General features: G+C 43.1%; 1 long non-coding RNA gene across 1 annotated transcript in view; it reads left to right on the top strand.

The window, feature by feature from the left end:
• LOC138491753 (uncharacterized) overlaps positions 1–22,439 on the top strand; it is a 319,224-nt gene that overhangs the window by 151,209 nt on the left and 145,576 nt on the right. Inside the window, exon 2 of the long non-coding RNA XR_011276080.1 lies at positions 8,650–8,776. This is a non-coding gene — a long non-coding RNA (uncharacterized lncRNA). The remainder of the gene's footprint in view (positions 1–8,649; positions 8,777–22,439) is intronic.

The raw sequence follows: 22,439 nt of genomic DNA, 5'->3' as shown, positions 1-22,439 counted from the left end.
TGTCATTTCATTGTCCATCATCCTCTGTCCCCTCCCTGTTGCCCTGTGGGTGCTTTGAAACAGTATTTGCTTCCTGTATTAGCGCACAACAAGTGGACAATAAATAAATACATTCCTTGGTGTTCACCTACAGTCTTATTAGCGAAACCCAACCAGTCTTGGCGATTTCGAGAAAACTGAACTCAATATCCTTGTTCGATCACTGTCCAAAGCCAAGGATTAATGAACTCATAGAGAAATTAAGGTCTGCCAAATATATATCAACCGTAGATTTAACTAAAGGATATTGGCAAATACCCCTGAACCCTGATAACTGAGAAAAGACTGCCTTTTCGAACCCACAGGATCTGTTTCAATTTAAGGATTTGCCCTTCGGCCTCCACAGAGACCCAGCTAAATTCCAACGATAAATGGACATAATAGTAAAACCTTATTCTTCCTTTTATGGGGCCTACGTAGATGATATTGTGATCCATAATGGTAGTTGACCAGAACATCTTCGTCACCTTTATGAGATCACCCGAACCCTAAGGAAAGCCGGACTAAGAGCTAATCCCCGAAACTGCCATCTGGGCCAGTGTCAGGAGCCTGACCGGAGAGCACAGGGCAAAAGCTATCTCTCAGAGTATGCACTGTAGATTAGGGGAGATTCCTGAGACAATGCTAGCATATAACAGAAACAAGGTACATACAAAGCTGATCTGAGTTGAGACAGGTATTCACAGGAACTGCCGTGGCAGGAGCTGGGCGTAAGTAAAGAGACACGTAGAAAGCAAAGACAAGCAAATATACTGGCCAACACAGAATGATAAGAATAAAGGAGACTCAAACAGAATCACAGTGCCAATAAGCCTTGTGTGCCAATCCAACAGAGGCGTGCGACTATCAACACAAAACTCCTGCAGGTAAATATTTTCTTCTACAATTAACAAAGTTTACAGATCCAACTGAGGCCCACCTAGGACTGGGGTTGTGACAGGCCTCACATTGCGCATGATTAGAGGCACCACTTTGCGTTCAACTTCCCTTAACTTAGAGCCGTTATCCTGAAAAATACCTTGAATGTTGTCATACAATCATAAGAGAGATTCAAGAACTAGGTGTAGGGCTGAGATCGACACTGGCCCCAAAGAGTCAAGATTTGGCAGCCAATTAGATTCCTGCCTTAACTCAGCATTTCTAGGTGTAAAATAATCCTCATTACAAGGCTTTTTTGGGTTGCTTTCTGAGTGAAGAAGTGGGGGGTAGAAGGTAGCTGGGTCATAACTGTCTCAGTGCCATCAGGCAACATGTTGCCAAAGAGCGTGAAACGTCTCCCAGATCGCGACAAAGTCTTAAGAAGGATTTGTACAGTACAATTGAATCTGCCTGATTAGAAGTAGCCTGTGTTGCAAGATTGAATACTGATGCCTGTGGTGCATCATTGGCATTAGCAACAAGAAGGTACAGTAGTAGAACCTGCCTTCACAGTTGACATGGACGGAAGAATAGGCACAGTCTCAGCAACCTAACAAAAGGTGGTCATTTTAGCCTGTTTTTTCAATGATGGAAGCACCCCATAAACGCTAGAATCCATGTTCTAAGGGGCAACCAGGTCCGCTGTATGGCCCAAGTCAGCAGTAGAATTAGCAACTGCATGAGAGCTTTGCTCATCGATCTTGCTATGGCTTCCTAAGTTGTAGTTGGAGACAAAAGGAGCTGTAATAGCCATCCCAGGTGGGGAACTAAACTAAAACTATAATGGAAGCTGCCACACTCTGCAATTTTGTAGATGACTCACCGGTCAGAGCCGATGGAAACATGTGCAGCTCCAAGGGACCCAGCACAAAGGGACCCCACAGTTACTGCAATCTGCTGCCTAGAGATTTCAAAATGCACAAAAACTCAGTAAGCAGTAGGGCAGCAAGTGCTCTATTACAATCGACTTAAGCGAAATTTAATAAAAAGGAGACAAGTTTAACATAAAATAGCAATAACACGCTGCGGCCCTACCAACTATCGGCTTCAAGCTGGCTTCCAGATGCAGTTCCATAGGTGTTGATTTGTTGGGGCAGTGGGGGTGCTAGGATGGATAGGGGTCACTGAACATAGCCCCCATCGCTGGACACAGCCCCCCCCCCCCTTGGGACAGCAGCACCCTTGCCCCCCAGTCGAAATTGCGTCCACTGTATGCCTTCTGAACGCCGAACTGGAGCCGGAGCTGGAGCCGAAACAAAAAACGGAGGAAAGAACCTTGTCTAGGACCGTGATTGTCATGCTGCACCAAGTTCACCTTGGCCGCTCCCGACAATCCCCTTAATCCCTTTATTGGCCTGGAGAAAACTGGTATTCTGACATAAGAAACAAAAAGTGGAACGCTAAGGATAAGGGAAAACTACAAGTCGCCCTTGAAGAGTGACGAAAGATATCAAAAGAGACTATGTGAGGGATTCTTACTACGGTAAGAACTCTATAGACTGGTACTAGCAGTATCATAGGGATAAGGGAGTCATTCCCCACTTATAAGTTAGTTTATTCTGTTGTACGGTCAGTTAGGGTACTTTTGGACAGCAGACGTTTTCATTTTGGATCTTCATGACAGACTGACAAGCAAATTAGTTAGTAAAGTAGGCAGAGACCCCCCATAGTCATAGGGAAATGTAAGCCTTCTATCTTCTTTTAGATAAATAAAAATCCATCATGCACTCTAAGAGTCTGTCCTTCTTCTGACTTGCCACACTACCCTCTTGGGGACAAGGACTCTCATTCCCACAAGGAACTCCCAATCCAAAACATCCTTTCTGCATATATGTATGTTGGAAATCCTTTGGCATTTCCTGTTACCAGCATAATTAACAAAGAACCTTCTTTAAGTCTATTGGCTACAGGTAATGTTGAACGTCGCCTGAATGCCATGATGTATAAGGAGAGAATGGACTGTGAATGGAGGAGAGGCTCCCTGGGAGGGAGGAGAACAACGTTTATGCAAATGGGAGCCTCTGCAGCAACAATGTCCTGGAGGGGCAGAGCCACATCAGGTGGTGGAGCCAGTGGTGGCTCCTCTCTCTCCTTCTCTCCTCACATCACTGACCTTGCCAGGAAGGCCCACTTTCAGCTGTACCTCCTCAGAGGCATTCTCCCTTTCCTCACCTTCCCCCAGAAACTTGATGTCTCTTGTGCTTTGGTCCTTTCCAGGCTGCCTTCTACAACAGCCTCTTTCTCAATCTGCCTAACTCCTCCATTCGCCCCTTTCAACTAATCCAGAGCAGGATTGCAAGACTTTTCCTTGGCCTCAAGCCCAGGGATCACATCTTTACAGCCCTAAAATCTCTCCACTGGCTCCCGGTTGCTGCGAGGATCAGGTTCGAGACCCTCTGCATCACCCACAAGGCTTTCGGGGCCTGGGACCCTGCTACATTCAACATTCCTTCCCTAAATACCTTCCTGGTAGAGCCCTTTGGTCGTCTACCTCCAACTCTCTTCAGATCAGATGCTTTTCCAGGCAGAGAGTGGAGGGTTGGAGGGGGTAGATCTTTCTCCTCCGCAGGTGCCCCTGGATTGTCCTTCTGAAATGGCCCCCCTGTCCCTCACAGACTTAAGACAGATCTCCTTAAGTTGCAAAAGCTTCTCAAGACCCTCTTTTTCTTTTTATTTTTCCCTCTACCCCTCCCCTGTTAATGTCCCCCTCTGCCTCTTGACTGGCTGCCTGGTTCGTTCAGATTCTTACAGGGCACCAGGCCCTGCTTGACCAGTCCACCCCTGCACTTCGTCTCCCCTGATTCCCCCCCCCCTCACAATCTGGCACTAGCCCTTCCGGGCTCCACCCCTGCTCTAGTCTGGCTGGGCCTGCACCCCTTGAGCTCTTCCAGCCCTGTTCCTCGCACTTAGAGGGTGGCCCTTCTTTCCCCTGAGCTCTCTGCATTCCCCTGGCTTTGTCCACCTGGCCTCCCTTGGCACTCGCTTAACCCTTGGGCCCTTCTGCCCAGACCAGCACTGTTCACTACCCCGCACTTCTTGTTACTGAACTTGCACAATCCGAATGTCACAAGGCCTAGTAGGACCGTTTTTTGTTGTCATTCCTGTTCTCCCCCACACTTGTCTTGTTGCACCTTGAAACACTTTGTGTATAGGTGCATTATAAATACCCAATAAATAAAATAAATAAATGAACAAGGGAAGACTTGCTAGCTGGAGGCAGGATGGCGGGTGACTTGATCGAGCAGGAGGCTCTGGTCAGGGGAGAATACAACCATCTCCTCTGATGGCGTGACCACTGGAGAGCATTGGTGCGACAGGCGCTCAGTAACTGACGCCGAGACCAGAGACAGGAGAGGAGCCCAGGTCTCAGAGCTCCACCAGACAAGCACATGTTACGCAGAAGGAGATAATGGCGGGAACATGAACACTATCGATTTTTGGATGACATGGACAACAGAGTGAGAGGGTTACGAACACTGTATGTAACAGCTAGAATAGCCACCAAAAGCATGCAAATGTAAGAGAAGCTACCGGGCTCACAGGCTCATGGAAACAGTGTGAAACAGATACAAACATTGTATGTTACGGCTGCAATAGCTGCCAAAAGCGCATGAACTTAAGAGGAGCTAAGGGGCTCACGGCCCTACTGACAGATTGTGAAAGGAACACGAACATTATATATTGAGACTGGAATAGCCGATAAGGCTACTGCGTAACCAAGTGAAACGAAGGTGAAGGTTCAGCAGCAAGACTTGCCAAGGGCATAAGACCACAGAACTCTGCAATACCCAAACAAGCCAACAACCTAAGATAAATACTCTAATTGGTACACAAGACACGACCCCGAGAACTACAGGACTTCGGGGCAGTCCCTCTGCCATGGAGAAGGGAGAGAGCTAAGTGTCTTGTCAAGTAATCCTGGAGGGATTTGGTCATTTGAAACAAAACAGGAGAAAAGGAAAGCAACCGTTTTGTCTTTGAAAAGGGGAAGAGTGAAACCCATATTGAAGAGAATTATATTTTATAACAAGGCAGTCTGTGTGAAGACTGGAAAGACTATATCCTGGTGTTCTAAAGGGACCTTAAGACTGAGAACATGTTAATTTCAAGTCGGGCCAGACAGAAGACCAAACTGAGACCAGTGTGCAAGCCTTCCCTTTTTTTCCTTTTAGTTAGTTGTTTTCTAAAGTGGTACGGACAGTTGTTTAGGATTCGGACAGAAGACTTTTTTTTTGTAAATGCTGTGCACCCTTACCTTTAGTTTGGCTAGGCAGGGAATTTTCCTCATAGCTGTTGGGCAAGTTAGGCGTTTTTCTGTTTATTTAAATAAACGTTATTAAGTATGGCCTAATGTTGTCCGAGTCCTTCTTCTGGTTCACCACATATGCAAAAGCAGAAGTTTCAATTTCATGTTTTGTTCTCATGGTGCAATCTATGTTCAATCTCATTAGGAACTTCCAAAAGGTTAGTTGTATATCATTTAACTGTGATATCAGCAGTGATAAATCTTTTCGGTGTGCTTGGATTGTAGCATTGTGGTTTTCACTTAGGCTATTGCTATTTCTACTTCGGTTTGAATGAGTGGGCTTGACTACCTGCAAGAGATGGTTCAATCCCTTTAGGAATTTACTTACCAGTTTCTGTTTCCATCTGGTCTTCTTGATAACGCTCCTCTTCTAATTTTTTTTGCATTGTTTACATTTCTCATTTTTCAGACTAGTTTCATTTGGTTCAAAAGCAGCTTGAAATGTATCATAGTCCCCTAATATGTATTTTTCTGTTCTCCAAGATTTGAATAACTGCAGTAGAGCTATGTAATACAATTCTTTGTGGTCTACAGATTTGAAGGATAGTTTTACATGGTTAACTAGACAAAATTCTGAAAGTCATACTACACTTATTTCCCAATTTAAGACTGGACATCTGCTAGTTGTTTTATTTGATATGACATTTCTTTTGTATGTCTAGTATTGTGCTATTCCATATGAACAATTACTTTTCAAAGAAGGACTTCTGTTTGGGTAGTATGTGTCACTAAAACTCATTTTCAAGATGTCTTGGCTGTTGGGATTTTCTTTGATTATATATTTAATTTCTTGGTACCCCTTTTCAAGATGTAGTTGGACCAATGTTTACCCTGAGAAATAGACTGTGTTAAATGATATAAAGCTTCGTACTGACTGCATTTTCTATCTAAAAGCATTTTGAAATCAAAGCTGTACAGTTTTGAGAAAGGGATTTTTCAGGTGAAATGTCATTCAGCAGATATTTCAACTCATGTTTCTAAGCTTTGGTGAGGCTGTGACATATCTAGCAACTGCAGTTCAATTGTTTGCAATGTTTTGAATGTCTGTATTACCATTCCACATAGGTATAATTATAGGATTGTAATAATTTATGTACTGAGAAGTTTCATTTCTTTATTGTTGTGTGTTTCTGGAGATTGGCCTTTGAAGCTGTTTCTACCAGCAGACATTAAAACAATGTATCTGACCTTTGGTGCAGACATGTCTAGCGAATCCAAAACAACACTTTGTGTGGTATTTGCCTTTGTTTCGGTATTAGCGGCTACAATATTTACAGCACTTATGTCATTGGAAAAGCAAGATTTGAGTTCTAAGGTCATTATTTATTTCTTCTGCAGGGCTGGTGCATGTGATGTCTTTTTCAATAAATTAAAGACAGTTTCATCAGCCAAATTTGGAAATGAATTTTAACTGCACAAGCATGTGAATATGTGGTGCTCATCTACACTGGTATTCTTTTCTCCCTAAGTAGAGTTTGTCATCTCCAAGCGAAGGACAATCTCTGTGGCATATGATATTTTATAATATGGCAAAAAAACGGTGTTGGAAATAACGTGAAACCTTTACTGGATTAAGTGAGCATAGGTCATCTCTGCTTTTTAAGTCTTTATTTTGAATTGGGTTTTGAGACCGAATATATAATAAAACAATCTGACTTTCTGAAAAATGAGAAACTTGGATATCTGTGAATGGGCTCCTTGTTACTGTGTCCCTCCAGGATTGAGAGATTTTGTTCAGAGAGAAACAGGCCTGTGCTGAAAGTGTATGGTGGAACAGGTATGGGTCTTCACATATGGAGGAAATGCCCCAAGCTGGACAAGCTCTGGAAGGAGATTGTGATTACAGGCCTTAGGTCCCCTAGAGATCCGAGGGTTTTGTTTATGGGGTAGACTGGTTAAGGGATCCTTCCCGCAAGCAAGAAGATCTATTGATCTAATATCAAGAGCACTGTTAGCCACCCGACTGCTAATAGATCGTCTCTAGAGGTCAGCACCAATTTCTGAACTCCATGGTGGGTAAACATGTGATTGATCAGAGTCAATAAAACAATGTCATGCATAGAGGGATGTCCTTATTTTTCTCTGTTTGGGACCCTTTTTTAAAGTTTGAGAAATTACATAACAAAGACTTTGCATGTCCGACATGCCTAAGTGCATTGAACTTGCTAGCATTTTTAAGACCAAGGGATGTTGCAATATTGTGATGCCGTTAGGATCATGGGGTGGGGAGGGATGCTGTTGGGAGACTGCTGATTTTCTAGTGGGAAGGTTTGGTCAAGGGGTAGGCCCGGGAGGGCAATGCCAGAACCAAAAATGCTAAATGCTAGAGTCCGGCAATTTTTTGGGTCAAAGTGGAACACTTTTTTGGCCCATGTGGGGCAGTTTAATATGTTACTTCACCAAGAGGCTAGTCGTTTTGACCAGTGTTACTGAATGAATATTCTTTAAAATACACAATTTGCATCACATCTTATGAAAAACCTCCCCCTTGGGTACTACTTAAACAGCCTGTCACAAAAGGAATAAATTGCCATTTGCAACTGTGGCCTACTTTTTCATTGGTGCCCGAGACAATGTTCTGCTCCGGTCCGACCATGTCAAAGGGTGATTTTGTGAAAGGACTTCATAATGCCACGTCTTGCTTGACTTGCTGTATGAAATGTCCGAGGACAGAGCACTGGCTGAGATTATTGGGAGATGAAAGTGGCGAGGGCGCCATACTAATATGTTATGGACACAATCAAAAGCTTGCTGATATTATGGCTTCTATGTTGTGTCTTCTTAGAACTATTTAATACAAAGTTTAGATTTTTTTTAAAAAGCATATTGGGTAAATATCTATTGGTAAATCGTCACCTCTGAAAGTAAACCTCAACATTTGGAACATTGGCCACGTCCACTCTATGTTAGTTGGGTAATCTTTCTAATGATGAAAATGTGCGGATAAAGAGGTGGAATGACAAATGAATAGTTTTGACGAGATGTGTAATCTTTATGGAATGTTTATTAATTCCAAATATGATTGTTTACATTACCACATAGTGCCACTTACGAGCAATTGAAGAATCCTGAGTTCTGGTAATAATACATCCCAACATTATCCATTCCATTGGGAGATGTTAGTCCAGTCCTGGTTTTAACTTTGCATTCTGGAACTTGTAGTCCTGGAGTTGCCCCTTATAAATCTAGTACTCTAGGCTTCAGAACGGAAAGTTAAAACCAGGACTGGAATAGCATCTCCTGAATGGAATAGATAATGTTTGTATGTGTGTGATATTACCCAGTGAATGTTTAGCAACTGATGTGGTAAAGGTGGGATTGCACTACAACCTCTGTTGAGTAGGATGTAGTTCAGAAATGACAAATTATGTTTGCTCCCATTCCAGCTGATGCAGGGGGACCTCGCCCATCGCTGGAGTGTAATGTGTCAGACCAGGCAACTACTCCAATGATAACTGGTGTATGCTATTGGGGAAGCCATGTCTGAAGAAGGTGGCTCATCAGAGGAAAATGGTATGTAACAGAGGACACTCTCTATGTAGATCCGGCTTTTCCAATGTCAATGAAACTGAGAGGCAGAAATATTGTAGTAACTCTGCTCGCAAACGTGTATGTTCTTGGGCATGTCAGCATTTCATAAATGGATCGCTTTCAAGCAAGCATTGGCAACGCCAAAAGTTTTGCCTTTTAAGTAACAATGGAATAGGATTTTGACATGCACTGCCAGAATGGTACTCCTAAAATGTCCACAGCTGGAAAATGGCGTGAGTACTTCCGCATATGAATTTAGTGCTTGTTTAACAGGACTTCAGTGCAAGGAACAGATGTGAGCGCACACATACATCAAGTGGTTGAACGCACACACTTGGTTGAGACATTTTTATTACCCCGGTAGCTAATTTAAGCCATTGACTCTCAGAAGACTCCTTAGAAATAACATTGGCATACCTACCTAGCACAACGTGCGATGTTACTACATGATAGAGCTAGCTTAAAGAGCTCTTAGGAAGCGTTTTGGGTGGGTAGTGGCAGGTAGTGGGTGGGAATGGCCATAAGGATTAGCATGTCTATGGGTGGTCAATGGGCGTGTAAAAAGCCAAACTATGCCCACAAGCAGTGTGTCGCTCCTCGCATCCCATCTCCCTACTATCCGCACTCCAATGCAATAGTTTTGGCTTATAGTTGACATTTAGTGCCACCTTATAGCTACACTACAACGTGCTATCCACAAACTGCCATGCCATCACAGACTACGATTCTAAATCCAAAAACACGTTTGTAACCTTCTTGTGTAAGCCACAGAAGAAAGCACATCCCATTGACAATGGGGACGCACTTCGGTCTGCTCTGCTGTTCTTTCAACCTGTACTGTAGAAGGCAGGGCACAAAACAAATCACAATGCTGCCAGAGATCTTCTTAGACGCGTGGCATCATTGATCTGCCCGACATAGAAATGCTCATGCTTTGCACAGGGTTTCTGTTTTCTTTTTTACTTTCCACCTCCCACACAGAGGGAGAAATGTAAAAACTGAATTTGCAGTGATGGAACCATTACAAAGGTGCTCACTAAACCCACATGGATAGAGAGCTGATTCCAGCCTCTCACCCACATTGGGTCAGGGATCCAGTGTATACTCTAAAGTCTGGAACCTCACGAACACTGCAATATGCATGAAGGCGCTAGCTGAGGTGTAATTACACCAGCACCCTTACATTCCCTTTCATGAATCAGGGACTTGTGAGGTAACATTTGCTGGCATAGAGTTTCGAGAGCACTCTGCGCCTGAAGATGTGTGCCAGCGAGGCCCTCGATGTTGTAGAGGAGAGCCACCCAAGGCTAAAGTACACTGTTATACAAAAAGTGTCTGCAGGCTTTTGTTAAAGTTACCATATTCATTATCTGTGAATCTGAATAATGCACATGCGGTCATCTATCTAAGAAAGGAGAAGAGGAAACAGGATGAGACTGGGCACCATGAGTGATGGTTATTGGTGGTGTTGTTCAATGTTATTAAAAACACACATGCATTCCAAATTATCATTACAGACCTCACTTATTAAACAAATACATCATGTATTATTGATAGAAAAATGCAATATTGAGTCATGCATTGCATGTGTGTTTAAGTACACCCTACAGTAGGCCATAAGGGTACTTCAAGTCACCGGGGAATGAGGCTGAAGACAGTTACTTTATAAGGTCACAGAACTGCAAGGTGACTTGCAATATCCTTTTTACTTACACCAGGAGGCATTCTATTCACTATAATACCTCGCTACACCGTCATCCCCTTTAATACTTGGTCTTTGCTTACCCAATGCAAGAGAGCTTCCAGTTGTTGCTACATATAATCAATGAACCATCTGTTTAGCTGGAGAAAAACAACAGTAATATGCAGCTTGCATTGTGTTAAAACATGTTAGCAGTTTATTTCGGTATAAATAAAAGCCATTTTGTGGTGTGAAATAGTGATAATATGCAGACAGATTTTTGCTCTACCGTGTTTTGCTTCAGCAGTGTACAAAATAAACATCCTTGTTCTACAAGTCTCTTGGAATATCTGGGCATTGAGAACTGAGCATGTGTGCAGCCATCGTAACCCTGAGGCCCAGCTAAAATTCTGTGCAGGGACAGAAAACATTATATCGGGACGACGGTTGCATCCATTTTATCTTCGCTTCCAATCGCTGATTCCGTTTTAATGTTGCAAACATTTTAATGTTAGAATGAGTTTTGTGAAAAGTTAAATGAGCACCCAGCCCAATACTTAGTGATTCAAGCATACAGCCCTTTTAACACAGACATATTCATCACATATAAAGCTCTGTGGTCATTCTTATGTTTCCAAAATAGTCTTTGATTTTATGCAAAGTAGGCTGGAACCCTCACTGGTGCTATTTGTCTTCTTTACATTTCTCATAGGATTCTTTTGGAGTAGTACAATGGGAGTGCACCAGACAGCGCCTCTGAGAATGATAGTCTCCTATCAGAAAGTAGTTTAAATGGTTATTCTAGTTTTTGGTCATGTGATTTGCTCAGTAGGACAGGTGTGACATGTTTAGAATGACTACAGCATAAACTGGAACTGATCATTAGAAATAAACAATGTACATTTTTCAAAAAGAGGCAGTTTACAATGTTATTACAATGAATTAATTTCTTCTTTTAAATAACGGCTTTTACACACAAGAGAACAGATGACGCCCATAAGACATTTGTTTTTTCCTCTGTTCGCCTGTCTGCAGCGGCTGGGTTGACTCTTGCAAATGCGCACCTGACTATGCGAGCCTCACCCACTACCGTAAACAGTTCCTTTTCAATTAAAATCCTTAACGTGTTACAGAAATGTATTTTAAAAGAAAGGAATCTGAAAAGCTAGTCACAGCTTCAGGTAAGTGCTCCAGTGGTACCTGGAAATCCGCCGTGCTAGCTCAATCAGCAAGAATATTGACATCACAATACAACTGTAATACATTATTGGGGGAGGGGGAGAAGGCGGGTGCTGCAGGGGGTTTCCCTCCGGCCAAATGGATTAAAAAAAAGGCAATACAATTCGATGGATTTTGATTCAACCGAATCTCCTTGATGTAAAAATGTCTGTGATTTCACAGAATCCACTTCAGCTAAAGGAGAAATCCTCAATTTTTTTACTATGTGGTTGAGACCCCCGCCCCCATTTCCCCCAACCTTATCCTATCCCCTTACCCCACCCCATCTATGTTTTAACATTTACCTACTTACCTAACCAATTCGAAGAAAACAAATAAAAGATTTCTGAGTAGGTGCAAATGGATTGAGTGAAATCTTCGGTATGGAACTGCCAAGGCCACAGATTACAAAACGTCCTCATCTCTTCTAGGTCTGAAGCAATACTGTCCAAATGCAGAGCTCTTTCAGATCTGGTTCCGTGAACTAAGAGGCACTGCTTGGAAGCAACACTGCATGTTAGCAAGAGTGAGCAGACATCTTGACCAAGCTCTTCTGCAATCTGGTTTCAATGTATTAAGATTCCATATAATAGATAATAATTTCCTTTTCTCAATTGTTCAAATGGCGCTTCTAGTCATTTAGTAAAAGAGACAATTAGAAAAGGCAACGTACCTTGTTACCAGGGCACAATAGACTAATGTTGAAGCAAGTCTCAGTGAACTGCACGTTATCTGTGAGCCCGGTACAATGACCAAAGACCTGCTAATGCACTTGGTTCTGAATAACACGTTTGCTGGTGAATATATTGAATGGGACATGCGTGCTCAGAAGTGCAGGACTTTCTGAACAACCAACTGCAAACTATCCATGATAATATCGACTATGAAAACCAGCCACAGGCTTCAATACCGCTTGATCTGCGGCTATGGCGATCCCTCAGGAAATACTCTGAAGCACGAGCTCTCACAGTGCTCATTCCAAGTTTACAGGCCAGTTCAAGCGGTGTGCGCCCCTACTTAACAAATACTGCCAGGCCCCTGGGCAAGATGCCTGCGGCATTGGGTCATTTACTGCACATTTAAAAGACTCCCTGCCCCAGGGATAACGCCTGATGTCCGGTTTGGAGTAGAGAACCTATAGGAGTTCTGACCAATTGAATCTCCACAGTTGCAATGTATGAGTGATCTTAGTCCTAACAATTTACCACAAGACCCATTTATCCAATGAGTAACCCCGATGCACTCTAATTGGGAGGTTTGTGAACGCACTCTTTCTGTGTGACAACTGAGGGCTGTCAATTTGTTTGCCTTGTAATTTATCCGTGGTGCAGTCTATATGCAACAGTACTATACTGTTTCTAATTGAAAATGTACATCTATCATTTGCAGCAATGTTGTGTATATGTCCTATATGTCATTGGAGTCAATATCTTCATGAAAATGTAAGAGTTCTGCGAAGATCTGATTTGATATTCTTATTGAACAATTTGAATGCATTTAGATTATTAGGGAACTTCCCTAATAGAGTGTATGTGGGTTACTCATTGGATAATTGGGCCTTGTGGTACATTGTTATGTTAGTTTTGTTCGCCGGGGACATTAACCAGTTGCACCAGACGTTTTTTCGAAGTTATGGTGGTTTGAAAGATATAAGCAAGTATGTACTGTATATAATTCATTCAGCAGTGCACCCTCATATTGTGAGTTGGTTAAACTTAGTCTTAGTCAGATAGCAATAGTTGGTGATAAGGTATGCTCGGAAGAACTAGGAAGAGGTTCCTCCTTAGATGGAAAGAAATTATTAAATTATTTAGTGTGAGTGTATATGGGTAAATGATAGCCTTACACATGACATTCAGTTCACACTGATCGCCCGATTCAGTGAACACACCATGTATTGGCCGATGACAAATATGTATAGGTATAAACTATGACATCCCAATTACTCAGACCAGCCTGGTACCCCAATGTGTCCACAATTATCTTGAGCACCTGTCACAAACAGAGAGGATTTCGGACCTAGTAAAAGAGACAAATGTGCTGGAGACCACATGTGAGTCAGGGAAACACACTTTCATGAGAGCATACGGAACTGTCACCCTTTGTACACTCAATGATATACTGTGTCTTGCAGCTAACGTCCTTGGTCAGCCTCAACATTCCCTGCGGGTCACTTTGTTACTAATAATGTTATTTTTCATTTTTTGTGCTGTATTAATGTTGTCAGAATCAGTGCCATGAATAAGTAGATATTAGAAGATTCCATGATAATAAAATTAATTATCCTGGTATTGAATACGAGATTTTGAAATTAATAATTCTAAATATTTGCAATTATATTAGCAAAACTATGTTTTGGCAGCGTCAAAGCAATAAAAGTCAGTTCACTTTGACCCAGTTAGGGACAGAAGAACAACTTTGTAAATGTTGAAATCCGAGGTCATGAAATGTGAATTACAATTTATGGCTGCCCTCGAAGCACCAAAGGAAGGACTGTTGAAGCAAATGTCGTATGAACAGCAATACAAGGAGCCATGTTTGTTAGCGCTGAGATGTGGCAAAGCCCAAAAAGCAGTCTGAATAGATGTGCAGGGACCATAAGGCACTGCAAGGAGACAGAGCGAAGAGTGATTTATGTGAGAAACCCAAAGGTGTCTCACTTACTAGTCTCCGGGGAGCTGTAGTCCAGGTGGCCAGGACACGACCATAGCTATTGGATCCAGTTCCTGGGGGTGGACCAGTGGGGGATGATCATCTGGACGAAGGGTCTTCAGGGAGTGGAAGTGGGACACTGAGGGTTTAGACACGGTATCCTCCCTCCCCTGTAACACCTTTTCCCCATCCTACCCTTTACGATATTTAAAAACTCTAACCCCTCCCTTTCCCCCACACAAACACTTTCTTACATGGTAACAGACTAACACCAGAGCTGTTTACCTGACATGTCCCAACACTCGGGTCTGGCAGAGTCAGGCAATTGACAATAACCACGCACACCTGACGGCCCTTTACCTTCGCCACAGGGATAAAAGACAGAGCACGAAAGCACATTTCGAGCAAGGCCAAATGCTAGAGGAGACAACTACACCAAACCATCAGTACAAAGGGAGAAGAAAAGCGTTGAGACCTGGAAGGATGACAAAGGGGGAATTGCCCTTGCCCTTTTCAACTCGGACCCGCAAAACCTCCAGAAGGGAAATCGTAAGACCGGGAGTTACAGCTCTCGTGCGGAGCAACATATGTCAATGTTACACGGGGGCCTCCTGCATTGATAACACAGGTGGAGAGGCAAGCTGGCTACCGTGGTACCATCCTTGACTCTAGAGAACAAAGAAGCTAATGGGCTCAGCACAGCCGGTGAGTCAGAGGAAGCTGATATCAAACCAAACTGTGTTAAACCCAAGGTTGCGAGTAGCAACATTTTGAACGCAAGAAGAATGCACTTGTGTGTATGTTTGAACTTTAAAGAAAACACAGTTGAGGTCCAGCTGCAGAGGGGTCCAGCCCCACGTCGGCGCTCATTCGAAAGACTCTGACCGGGACCTGTTTTTGATTGATTGATAGGTTATTTATAATGCGCCTATACACATGTGTTTCAAGGCACAACCAAGCAGGGAGAGGAAAACGGGGGAGAACAAGACAAACTATTATACTAGGCCTAGTATCATTAAGATCATGCAAGTGCAACTATCATGAAACTCGTGCAACAATCGTGAAACTACAGCAACCAGAAGGCCCTAGGAAAGAGTAGAGTGAGGCGTCAGACTGGCCCTACAAGCAAAAAACAGGTGGGGAGATCCCAAATATCCACTCTCGAAGCGAGGTGGACTCCTACCTTGGTTTTGGGAAGAGAAGACTTTCAAATATAGAGAAAAGTAGGAGAATGGAAAAATGTCATCAGCTGCTCCCTTTTCAAATAACTATATCCATTTAAACAAAAATATACATTTTATTAAGGGTTTCAAGGTAAAAACATCTAATTAAATGGAGAGACACTGTACATATAAAATACATTTTCAGACACTCTAAAAGATACACAAATGTAACAATGACAAAATTCATTCAAACAATTCTAAAAGATATAACTATGTGCTAATACATTAATCTATATTCAAACCTCTGCTATGAATCCTTTTGAGTTAGATTTCTGATCTTTATGGATCTCTAAATACTTTTACACAAGATAGTGTTACTTCTAAATTGTAAACTCAACATGTTTCAGTCATCTTAACAATTGATAGGACTTCCTTCAGGAGTGGTCATAATCAGTATCAGAGTTGATAAGCAATTGGTCTGGGATCTTCTTTGTATGAAGATTCATTCATTGCAAGTGAAGTAGCTGAACTTCCTAGTGTAGATGCTCCCTTGGCGGATGAGGAAAAGGGTCCACAGTAGTTGGGCGATTTTCTTAAGGGAAGATAGTTTCCTTCCACTTGATCCTTTATCAGAAGTTGGTGGATGATTAGGAGTCAATTCCCTGGTGTAGGGCGAGTTGGTTTATCACGTGGCTATGCGCGTAAGATGCTTAAGTCTGGAGGTCGTCACTATTATAGTTTCAGCATTGCTTGTGTTAAAGCTTATTTCTTTATCAAGACTGGCGCTCGAAGTTCTAAGCGTGTGGAATCCTCTGTGAAGGTGTTTGTCCTTGCTTTTCCACCATCAAGGGCTTAATCCTTGCTTAATCCCTCCTACAAGGCTCACGTCAAATCCCTTGTACAAACGAAAGTCTCTGACCCATTTCCAGTGGAAAGCTAGGGGAAGGGAACTCCTCTTTCCACTTCGATGGTGAACTGTGATAGTTGGCAAGTGTGAACCCGACAGAGGGATGCCGAAAGAAAGCTAAAGAGAAAAAAACCCTGCTTTCTGATAAAACAGAGTGATACATGAACTGTATTAGGAATACATTAACTGTGTTGAAGAAGGGCTGTAGTGAACAAGACAGAGGGAGGTCCAATTGCGCAAGAAGTATCCAAGCCTGGCAGAGGGAGATGCCAGGGTTGCAAAGCAATTTTCCAAAGACCTTTTTGTTTGTTTATTTGTTTTCCATTCTACAAAAGGGGGTGAAGAATAATACACTTGAGAACAGTGTATCAACAAGCGTGTCACCTTGTTGTTTGGCTAAATGGACATTAAGGCTCCTAAAGATTATGAGCGATATCTGAAAGGCTGCAGTGAACCAAGGAGGACCCAAGCCCAGCGGAGGGAGATCCTTGGGGTGAAGAGCAATTGCCCAAAGTGAAAGAAACCCGAGAGAACTTTTGCCTGTTTGTCATTGTGAAATTGGGATGAAGAACAATCACCCAAGGTGCAAGAACACAGAGATGACTTTTGTTTGTTACTTTGAATCAGCAAACCTTCTAAGGCAAGAGACTGTTGCAGGAAATAAACTTAGCCTCTCAAGGGGTTTTGATATCGTTGAACTGATCCGTGAACCACGTGCTGGCGAGGCCCAGGAGTGTGCTGTGCTTGAGAGTCCCACCTTGTCCCGTGCCTCAAACGTGGGGAAGTGAGACCTAGCCATACCATCCTAACTTATCATTTTGAGAACACTTCTTTATTTTCTGGTGAACATTATCCCACACTCTTTTTGTAAATTAGTAGTAAGGATTGGCAGTATGTTTTTTAGTATAGGCCATATTTATTTGACAAGACACCACTAGGACTGCCTTATCATTATTTGATGGTCGTAGCTTGCTCCCATCTTAGATTTAGGTTTAGACATGGCATTTATCTCACCCATTATAAAGTTCAATAAACACCCTTGAACTGTGATCACTTGTGTCTGTCTTTACTGTTGCCACCATGAGTTCCTTACATTTATAACATATGACCATATGAAGTTTCAGTACATGAATACTTAGAGCGAGGATGTATAATGGGGAGTATGTTTTTCTCTCCTAATAAGAGTCAAGTTTGCAAAGACGTGGGAACAAAAACATCTCTAAAGTAATTAACTGTTTGTTAGTTTATTCCAAAAGCGCTAAAAGATATAAACAGTGGACTTCTTTCCTTGTTCAGGGTTCACTTTAACAGATGGGATGCTCTGTTGCGTTGTTTCCTTGCATTGAAGTGAAAATAAACAGACTATGTTCCTTTTGGGAAACCTAAATCACAAAGAGTGAAGTTGGTTTGCTTCATCAGTATCCTTGTTAGACTATCCTGTAGACAGATGAACGTTATGAGCTCCTTAGCAAAGGTAATACTGGCTTTAGGATCATTGCGAATGCCCATGAGACTAAAGGCTAATAGGAGGTTATGTGAATATGCAGACCTCAGTTCCACCAAATCCAGTGCTACTTCTGATACTCTGTCCTCCCTGAAGTGGAGAGTTTGGCGTGATGGAGTAAGGAGGGTGACAAGGTGGTATATTTTTGGCTATAGACTTTAATTCAAATACGGAGGACAACTTAACTCTCTCTAGTTCTAGAGGGGTTTTCTCTACCTCAACACAGGATAACTTGGGTGCTTGTCAGAATGTGAGTCAAAAGAAACCAAAATACTGTCCTCTGTCCAAACCTACTACTCTATCCCTATCACTAACAAATAAACCAAGAAGAAAAGGGTTCAATTGACTTATAATGCAAGCCACCGTGAGAATGGCGTCCTTCTCCTGGTGATAAAATCCAACCTTGAATTGACTCAATAATAGTCTCTTTGCAATATGGTCTGATTGACCAAGTATGCTTAGACAATGAGAATTACTACCTTCTCCTGTTCTACTGGAAGATGTGTGGAGACTGTTCCTTGATAGTCCTTTGGACAAGTCTTTAGAAGTCTCTTTAGTTCCTCACAAGCGTTTGTGAACAACAGAGTTAAGACTTTATCATCACTTCTTCTTATTGCTGGAGATTTGTCAGGACGTTTTATATCTTGGCTATTGGGGAGATTACTCCCTGACAGTTCTTGGTTCTTTTGGTATCTTTCACATATGCTGAGTTTCCCACTGTGATGAGGCAGTTCACTCCAGAGGCACTCTTGAGATTTAAGGTTTCTCATGCCACCATTAGGACCAGGGAGATTGCTATCGAGGAATACTTGGTTCTTGGTTTTCTGAGTGTCACTACTGTGATGAGGGAGATTACTCCATAGGGATAGTTAACTCTTGAAGCTCTGTGCACCACTACTGTGTGGAGGGAGATCACTCCTGAGGAATACTTGACTCTTGACACTCAGTATATCACTACTGTGATGAAGGAGATCACCCCTGAGGAATACTTGACTTTTGAAGCTCTGTGTATTACTAATATGATGAGGGAGATGCCTCCTGAGGAATACTTGACTCTTGGTTCTTTGGGTATCACTATTGGGACGAGGTAGATCACTCCCAAAGAATACTTGACTCAGGTGGCTGTTACTTCTGTATGCATTCAGCGCATCTTCCTGCTTTCCCCCTCTCTGATCTGTGTGGCGCCATGGAGCTGTTGCTGCGGCATGCTCAGAATGTATTATGGACTGCCCGGTCGACCTCAGAGAGGCCTCAGAGAGGCCATGCCACCTCTTCCGCTTCTGCAGCAAGTCGGGTTCCGTTCGGCTCGCGTAGTTCCTTTCAGCCTCTTCCTTAGAGACCGACTGTCTCTCGATACTTCGGCAAGTCTGGGTTTGAATTTCCCAGGCCCTGCAGGTCAGATGGCAGCTTTCCTCGCTGCTCTTCCTGTTCCTGAACACCTCTAGCTCTTCCTCTGTCTTTTCTTCATACGCCTCGGCCCGCCGCATCCTATCGTCAAGGTTTGTTATGCAAGCCTTTGAGGTTAAATGTCATGCCTCCTAGTGGCTCCCTTCTACTGTTTTTCTGTATGTTTCCTTGGTTCTTCTTCATTTCAGTCCTACCTGGTTTTGCAGATGCAATAGTAGAGATTCACAATAACATACATTCGTAGTTTTAGGTTTGGGAAGGAGTCAATATGCCCTCGGCTTCTGGGAACAGGGTTTAGGGACGTCTTTCAGGAGACAGGAATACTTATCCGCATGAGGGGAGTCTCTCTCTATGAGGTCCTCCCGCTTTTTACCACCCTTAGGGGGACTATTGGGTAGCGGCCTCATCTCCCTAGCCTCATAGGGAAGAGCTCCCCCCTGGAGAGAAGTGACAATAACCCGTGAATCGTCACAAGAGGTATTGCAAATCTATCAGCCACTTCCCTTTCAGAAGGATTTCATTTAGCTGAAAAATGACACCTGTCTTGAAATGATTGTAAATGAGGAAGGAATTAGTGCTTTCATTTGTATAACTGGGCACCCATCTTAATCCATCTCCTTTACCCTGAACGTAATTCTTGTCATCTTGACTCAGGGGGAAAGGGTTCTGCTGAAATTACAATTTTTAGGATCGCAAAGCTTCTCTGTTCTCTCTGCATCAAATGAAAGTACTCCTGGAATAGGTGTTTGAAAATGCATTTATGTAAACCCATACTATACAGCCTTAATAATCCATGCATTTTATTGTGTGAGCTAATATATAAATATATATACTACAAAAAAAACTTTGTTGAGGGGACGTTATGGTTAAGTTGCCCTACCAAAAACCTGTGCAGTTCACTAAAAAAATAATTTAAACCTCCCCTTTATGGTTGACATTAAAACCGAAAAACCCCTGAAATTCGACAGTTATGGTAACCTAAGCCCCCAAACCTGCCACCGCCCCTGTGCACTGCTAACACTAACACCCAGACCATGAAAGATGTCATCTCAAATGTCACTATGTCACTGATGACATCACTGACAAAATCACATGTTCAGTCCCTTTGTTTTCGTTCCCTGCCATATATATATATATGTACATTCAGTAAAAAAACTTTGTTAAAGGAATGTTATACTTCACAGCGAAACCAAAAAACACTGCTCATTCCCCCATTATGGTAAACTAAGAAACCATAACTCGCACCATATACGCGCATTGCTAAGACTAACACCCAGGACATCAAAGATGACATCACAAACATCATTGATGACATCACTGAAGATAGGATAAAAAGGATTGAGCAGAAAATGGACATATTGAACGAGAATTTTAAAAGTTTACAGGAGTTTGTGGAGGACTGTGTGAGAGGAAAAGTTTGTTACCATTGCCCCACCTGTACCTGCCCCGCTTCTCCATTCCGTAGTGAACCTTCCCCAAACCTTGAAGAGGAAAATAGACGTTTTGACAAAATATCCATCCCTTCTTCCCCTCAGAACTCTTCTCCTAATAACCTGCCGTGTTGAATCCTAATTCCCCCATATTTGTGTCAGTGTTCCCTTCCCTCTTTGGATTGAAGTGTTTGTGTGTGTGTGTTTGGAATGTTTTTGTACAGTAGCTGTAGTGAAAGAGTGTGAGTAAAAACATTTTTTTTGAAAAAACGTACAATGTTCGCGACCAGCGCGCCTGCTCGACCTATCCGTAAGGAATGGAATGTGGCTGCTGTAAAGGCAGTACACCTACCCTTACTAATGTCAAGTAAGATGGACTTCATGTTTGACCGCACCATCTGTTGAAGATGTGCGTACATAAACAGAAAGGGGCGTCCTAAGTACGTTATACCTCACCGTACCGCTTGTAAACGAGATGAAACATGTTCGTAGAACACACCAGATGTCCGGGATGGCTGTAAATGAGCAAAATGGGAGTGTGTGAAGGACAGTATACCTGTGCAGCCAATGGTGCCGTCCGTAGAACAGGCGCGGTGGCCGGCAAGTTCCTAGGCAAACAAAATGGAGTTGTCCTAAGGACAGTGGAACTGTCCGTACAGTGAACATATCATGTATGCACATGCGCAGTACATCGTAAGTATAGCGAACATCGCGCCTGTCCCCAACTGTCCGTCTCACTTGTGTCGCACTTTGAATTAGTTTGAGAACCCGAACACTGTTTGGTACTCTGCATTTGCTGTCCAGCGGACTTCCATTTCTGGCGCGGATGTGTTCAGGACGTCATCATGTGACCGCACCCACGCTGAGCGTGTGGACTAATTTGCGCAGTTTGTGTGCTTCCGCAACAGTCCAAAAGAACTTGTAGACAAAAGGCAAAGTATTGTAGAGTGTAAAAATATAATTTCACATATCCCAGACAATAGATGACCTGAAGACTTGGTGTGTAAAATTTTTGTACCGCTTTGCAGTGATGAAGACGGTCACGAGGCACACCCCTCCACCTCTACAAATGGCCACACCCCCGAGCGCATCTTCATTGTCCTTCTAACTATAGCAGATTGAGGTGTACTGCCTTTATTGCTGTAGTGACCAAAAGGAAACTAATCGGTATGGCTTCCATGGCTGCTGTCGGTTCATTAGCCTCTGCAACCCCCCGCCCCCAAACGCGCCACCACCACCACCTCCCCAAGGGCCTGCAGAGAGATATATGGGTGAGGATGTAGAGAGCGAGGAAAAAGAGGATGAAGAGAATGAAGTGGAGGAACTCGGCACTAGGAGCACTCGCCGGGAGTCGTGGGTGTGGCGGTTGTTTTCCGTTTATGGGAACGTACCAAAAGCACGTGCGAACCTGGTGAAATGTAACCAGTGCGAGGTGGTGCTGAGTCGCGGGAGACTTGGTTCATACAGCTTTGGTATGACAACCATGAAGTGACACCTCACTTCGTTCCACACTGCGGACATTCGCAAGGTGGTGCCATGTGAAGAGCGTAGTCGATTGAGTTCCTCCACAGCATCCTCTGTGTCTGATCCTCCCACCACAAGAGACACTCCTGTGGGGGAGCGCCTCCCTCCAGCTGCCTCACAAGCCATTCACAATGCTGTTGATCCTTACCTTTCAAAGGT

This window comes from Ambystoma mexicanum, chromosome 10 (assembly GCF_040938575.1).
Source record: "Ambystoma mexicanum isolate Mex_15411 chromosome 10, UKY_AmexF1_1, whole genome shotgun sequence".
NCBI lineage: Eukaryota > Metazoa > Chordata > Amphibia > Caudata > Ambystomatidae > Ambystoma > Ambystoma mexicanum.
The sequence above is the reverse complement of the archived record's forward strand: the minus strand, read 5'-3'. Positions and strand labels throughout refer to the sequence as shown.